Raw genomic sequence first — 6,274 nt, forward strand, 5'->3', positions numbered from 1 at the left:
TTCCTTTACAATGTAGCTTCTCATAGATACTTAAAGGTTCACACCTTTTTTGGGGGAGGTTAAAATCACTCTTACAAGAGAAATTCTACCTTACGTGTTGTAATAAATGAGATTATTTTAGATGTTTTGTATGGCAATATTCTTGTTCTTCTTCTGCAGACATTAACATATTCCTTGTGGAATATAACTGCTGGAGGAAACATAGAACAATAATTATTGCTGATAAATTTATCCCAATTGAAAAGTGAAGGAACTAACATAATAATAAACATAAACATATTTATTTGGGCATTAGAAATTAAAAAAAGTTCTGAAATATAAGATACAAATACAATTAAAATTACTATAGAAATAAATTACCTAAATCAGTCCTGCCTGGGTAACCATGATCACAATGGAAAAGTCTACTTTGCTCAAAGTAGATTAAACAAAGGTATCCTGGGTCCCTTTAAAATTATAGGACCCAGGTAGTATCGCACAAATAAAAATGATTTAGTATCCACTTATACTATGTTTTATACCAGACTTATGATGAAAGAAATGCCTTTATCAATAACAGGCGCAATGAACTTCTAACTGAAGATGCATAAAGATTACAATTTAACAACATACAATAAACATGATCTCTCATTTGTTGATTTCAAAACTTTGATGGATAATATTAAATCTTGATAGAACTGTACAATCTAGCAGTATCCAAACATTTCCTACATTTATTTTAATCTACATAAGGGGCAATCTTGTATATCATAACTTGGAGGTTTACCGTCCATTGTATTATCAATTAGGATCCTTGATTTAATACATACATATAAGTTTTTTTTTTCAAAAGAATCTAGCTACCTTACCTTATATCATAGTTTTTATTGTGTTAAAAGACAAAAATTCTAAAGTGACACGATCAATTAAATTTTCTTAGAACTGCTATAGATCCGTTGTTTTAGTTATATATGGGTATTAGGGTGGACTCTTTATTTCATATCTAAGACTTTGTTATAATTGCATATTAAAAGAATTAATAGAAACCATTTACAATGTAAATATGTATCATAAATTAATTTAAATGTGGCAGGACAAAGTTCTAAAACATCAGCCATGTGACGTCATTAAAATGAGTGATTATCCATCTCTTTTTTAGGGGTTTTCATTCCCACTTTTCCACTCATCTCTCTCATTTTTATGACGTCAAATGACACTTTTAAGACACTTTGTCTCGCTACGTTTATTCAGTTACATCAAAGGCTTTGTTAACGTCATACTTGCATAATTGACTGAATGAATAAATAAAAAAAGTAAATACTTTAACGGCACTATAATATTTCTAACAATATTATTTGTAGAGTAGCTTCGCAAAAAATTTAGATTTTATAAATATTAATCTTGGATGTTAAGGAATAATATAATAGAAGATAATTTTTTTGCAAGTAAACCCCAACAACCCAACCAATTATGAGCAACAAAATTACCCATCATGTGCAATGAACTTTAGGTGGATTCAGACTATTTTACAATTCAATGTTATCTGTTAATTCAAATTTTATTTTGTGCAATCCAATCAAGATTTATAATAAATCATCAAGTTTTAATCTAACGAGTGGCAAAACCAGTTTATAAGCATTTGGGGTCAGTATATTTTACAGTCCAATGTTTCTTCCCTTGCAAAAAGTTTTCATAGAAAAAATTGTGACATCCTAATCTAAAAGAATAGTTGTAAGTGTATTTTTGGATATATTATATTTTACACATTGCAGTAGTAGTTATTTTTATATTTTATATGGCGGTTTCCCTTCAATTATATGTACACAAAAAAGAGACGTGTTTTTATGTTCAATTAGGGTTAGGTTAGGTTAAAAAATGTAATGGAAATAGACGAAGCTAAATCTGCACCACTTTTGATTCATGTGATGTCATAAAAATAAGGGATTTTCCATCTCTTTTTGGGGGGTTTTCTTTTCCCCTTCTCCTCTCATCTCCCTCATTTTTATGAAATCACAGGAATCAAAAGTAGTACAAAAGTGGGGATGTCATGGCAGGGGGGTGTCCGCCCCACATCTACGCCCACCCCCGTGGGATCAGCGCCTGCCGAATCAAAGCTCCAGAAGGAGCAGATGAATTACAGTTCAATGCCAGAGTTCTGCCATCTTTTTAATACACTCGACAAGGAAGTATGCTAGCCGGAAGCTGCTTCTGCTATTGCTTTTCATCGCCGGAACCGAGCAGAACCCTGGACCATGGATCTGCCCCAAGTGTTCTAAAAACATCACCCGTGCTCACTACTCAGTTCAATGTTCCAAGTGCACCTCCTGGTTTCACCTCAAATGCTCCCCCTTCAAATCCTTACGCGAGAGGAAGTCCCGCCAGCAATGGGAAGGCTCCTGTTGCACTCCCATCCAAACCCCCCCCCCCTCCTTCTCCTACCCCACCTCCTCAAACACAACAGCAACAACACACCAACAACGAACTTGAACTGAACCTATGTCAAATCAACATCAATGGCATCAAGAGCAAGAACACAGAACTGATGCACCTAATGACAACTGAAAACATTCATGTTGCCATGGTGCAAGAGACCAAATTGACAGATAAATCGAAAGATTTTTCAACACCTGGATACACTCTGGTAAGAGAAGATAGGAAGAGAGACAAGGGCGGAGGCCTAGCCTTCCTTGTCAAAGACACCATCCCCTTCCACACCAACAACATCCCCAACAACATCAAAACCCATCAAGATGTTGAACTCCAGAGTATATCCATAGTAGGGATCAAAGAAAACATCACTTTAAACAACGTTTATATCCCTCCAGTATCCAGCTGTCAAAATGGTCCCAATCTTCCACTCCAGGATATCCTCTCCTTTACTGCTGGCAACAAACACACCATCACAGGCGGCGACTTCAACACCCACCATGCCAACTGGTTCTCCAAAGGAGAGGAGGATGCCAGAGGAAGAAAACTGGCTGACGAGATCTCTGACTCAGACCTAGGTATTCTGAATGAAGATCTAGACACGAGAGTCACCAGCCAGAATCAAAGCTCCCCTGACATCACATTGGCAACACCATCAATACTGCCATATACATCCTGGACAGTGAAATCCAGTCTAAATTCTGACCATCTACCATTAATAATCAAGCTAAAGGCAGACATAAACACCTCCAAGTCTGCCTACAAAGTTTACATTAACTTTGCCAAAGCTGATTGGACTGGTTTCACCTCTTTTGCTGAGAAAAAGTTTTCCAGACTCCCAACCCCCACCTCATCCATCAGGGGAGAGAAGGCATTCAGGAAAATCATGAATGCTGCGGCCAAAAAGTTCATTCCTAAAGGTCATATTGTTAAAGTTCACCACAACATCCCCTCAAGCACCGTCAATAAAATCAACGAACGAGACAGGCTCCGGGTGCAACAACCTGATAGTGAACGTTACCAACTTCTCAACAAGGAAATAAGAAATGAGATCAACGAACACCGAAAATCACAATGGCAAGAACATCTCGAAAAATGTGAAGCAGGATCTCAGAAGTACTGGAAAACAATAAAAGGCATCTGTCAACCTCAAAAAACGCCTACCAACACTGCCATCAAATTCAATGGTAGGATCATCTCAGCAAATGGGAAGATTGTAAACCTTCTCAATCGACAATACACACCATCAGCCCCCAAAAGACCATCAAAACAATTCCGTCAGACCATCAGACACATAAAACGGAAGAAGGCTGACAAGGTGTACAACTATACCCCCCAACAGGTCAAAGAGGCAATTAAAACCTCTAAGAACTCCAAGGCAAGTGGACCTGATGGTATTTCTCCCATCATGCTCAAACACCTTGGAGACAAGGGTATAGAATATCTTGCCACACTCATTAACATCGCCATCAACACATCCATCATTCCATCCATCTGGAAAGTAGGCAAGATCATCCCGCTTCTCAAACCGGGAAAGTCGATTGATGAAGGTAAATCCTATCGGCCGATCTCTCTCCTGTCTCCAGCTGCTAAAATTCTGGAAAAACTCATCCTCCCAGAAGTCTCAGCAGCTGTAGACCTGCAGGATCATCAACATGGCTTCAGAAAGCACAGATCAACAGTGAGCGCTCTTCAGGAAGTTAACCATCACATCGCAAGCAACCTCAACAGGAAGAAACCCTGTCACCGCACCATCCTTGTTGCCATTGACCTCTCCAAAGCATTTGACACTGTTGATCACGAGCTTCTTCTGAAAGATATCCTGCACCTCGAGTTGTCCGACACCCTCATCAAGTTTCTCTGCAGCTACCTCCGAGGCAGACAGCAATATACTGTCTTCCGCAACTGCAAGAGTAAATACAGGGTTGTCAGACAAGGAGTACCTCAGGGAGGAGTACTGTCACCACTCCTTTTCAACCTCTACATGAGAACGCTACCAGCACCACTGTTCTATAAATTCTTAGATTCTTACCGAAATTTCTTGTTCTTCAAATTTTCTAATCTTTTCTACATTATGTTTGAACAAAACAAACAAAAATCGCCGTACTTTTACTATTTAAAATTTCTAAAAAAAAATACTTTTATTTTATCTTTTATTTTTGTTTCATCGGCGCCTGTAAAGGGCAATCTTAACATAAAATTACTTAAAACTTTCATTTTGTACTCAAATAGATTAAAATCGCCGTAGATTCTAACGTAACGTTTTCGTCTTTTTAATTAATATTTGTACTTTTAAAAGATACATATTAAGGAATTTTTAGGCATTTTCTTTGTTTACTTTTAGAACCTGTAATTTGCTACATTTCATGGTAAGTATATTTTATCATTTGTATTATAAAACTCGTCGTATTGAAAGCATCTGTTCTACAATTTAGTAGTAAATTCATTTTATAAGTTAAATTTGTTAATAGTTAAAATCTTCAGTTATTAAGTTAAAATTGTTAAAAGTTAAATAGTTTAGTATGTTTTATTGTTTTTATAGTGTTTAAGTTTAAATTTGAATCCTTTTTTGTTGTTCAATTATTTTCTGTTTTAAAACCTTTTCATAATAAGTCTCCCTTTATTTTATAAGGCATTAATTTGAATATATTAGGTTGGGAAGGGGGTCATATTATATATCTTATTATAGGAAATCTGTACTTCAGAATAAGGATAGAATGTTTGGAAGGGTCCCCACCATTGGGCCAGTACTTACTACCAATCTTTCATTACACCTGGAAGGACACATTATAGGGTAAGTTTTTAAAATCATTGTAGTAATTTAAAGGTTATATTGTGTATCAGGATTAGATAATTAAAATCCAAGTTTTACTCTTATTGCCAAGTTACCACTACTGTGAAATTAAAAGTTTAGTCAGCTTATGTGTACATTTATCCATAAAAGTGAATGAATAGTGTTTATCTATAAAATCTAATATCTAAATTGTGTTTATAATTTGTTGTTTATAAGAGAATAAGGATAAAATTGTCTTAGTATCTTCTATATATCATATCTATTTTATTTACCTAATCCAGGTCTTCTGCCAAGATGAAGTAATGTAAATATTTATTTTATTGGAAGCTTTTAATTTTTACTCTTAACTTTTTTACATTTATCCTCTTTCTTTGTCAAACTTAGGTATATATTATTAAACACAATCAATTAATCTAGTCTGTAAGTGCTACTCTATAGCTAAATACTCTATTGCTCTATTACTGATATATTTCAAAACAAAGTCTAAGTCTAAATATTTTCAGGAAAACAGATACAATTACAGTTATACCTAGTGTTAAACCTACCTAATTAAATAATTTGTCTAATACCTAGTAATTTTATAAATTGTTTGAATATTTTTTGTGCCATTATTTTGTCTTAATAAAATAGTTAATTTTAAAAGTCTTTATTGATAAAGTTTTATTTATATGTTTGGTTTTGTAAGGTATCAATTGATTTGAAATGGTGCATATAAAATTCACAAAACAACCACCCGGTAACATCAAACTAATATCCTATGCTGATGACTGCCAGGTACTCAACTCGGGGCCGACTATTGACAAAATTTGTCATGAAATCAACCCCTACCTTGACCAACTAGTCAACTGGTTCAAGGAACGCAGTCTGGAAATCTCTCCAGAGAAATCCACGGCAACCATCTTCACAACCTTCAGCAATGAAGTAAGCACGACCCTACCCATCATCATCAAGGGCAAAGATGTGCCGACTGTCAAGCACCCTAAGATCCTTGGAGTCACCTTCGACCCGATGCTCAACTTCGGGCAGCACGCCATCGCCACCAAGAAGAACGTGACCCAGCGCAACAACGTGCTG

The 6,274-nt window shown here is 35.9% G+C and overlaps 1 long non-coding RNA gene across 2 annotated transcripts; it reads left to right on the top strand.

The window, feature by feature from the left end:
* The first annotated feature begins 4,581 nt into the window (after window positions 1-4,581).
* Window positions 4,582-5,842, top strand: LOC145331750 (uncharacterized). 2 transcript variants are annotated; one of them, XR_013883889.1, is made up of 3 exons: window positions 4,582-4,775; window positions 5,096-5,200; window positions 5,704-5,842. It is a non-coding gene; the product is annotated as an uncharacterized LOC145331750 (long non-coding RNA). The 2 variants fall into 2 exon arrangements; XR_013883888.1 differs by lacking the exon at window positions 4,582-4,775 and having other exon boundaries at window positions 4,791-5,200.
* Window positions 5,843-6,274: the final 432 nt, after the last annotated feature.

This window comes from Acartia tonsa, chromosome 11 (assembly GCF_053477335.1).
Source record: "Acartia tonsa isolate MP-2025a chromosome 11, ASM5347733v1, whole genome shotgun sequence".
Taxonomy (NCBI): domain Eukaryota; kingdom Metazoa; phylum Arthropoda; class Copepoda; order Calanoida; family Acartiidae; genus Acartia; species Acartia tonsa.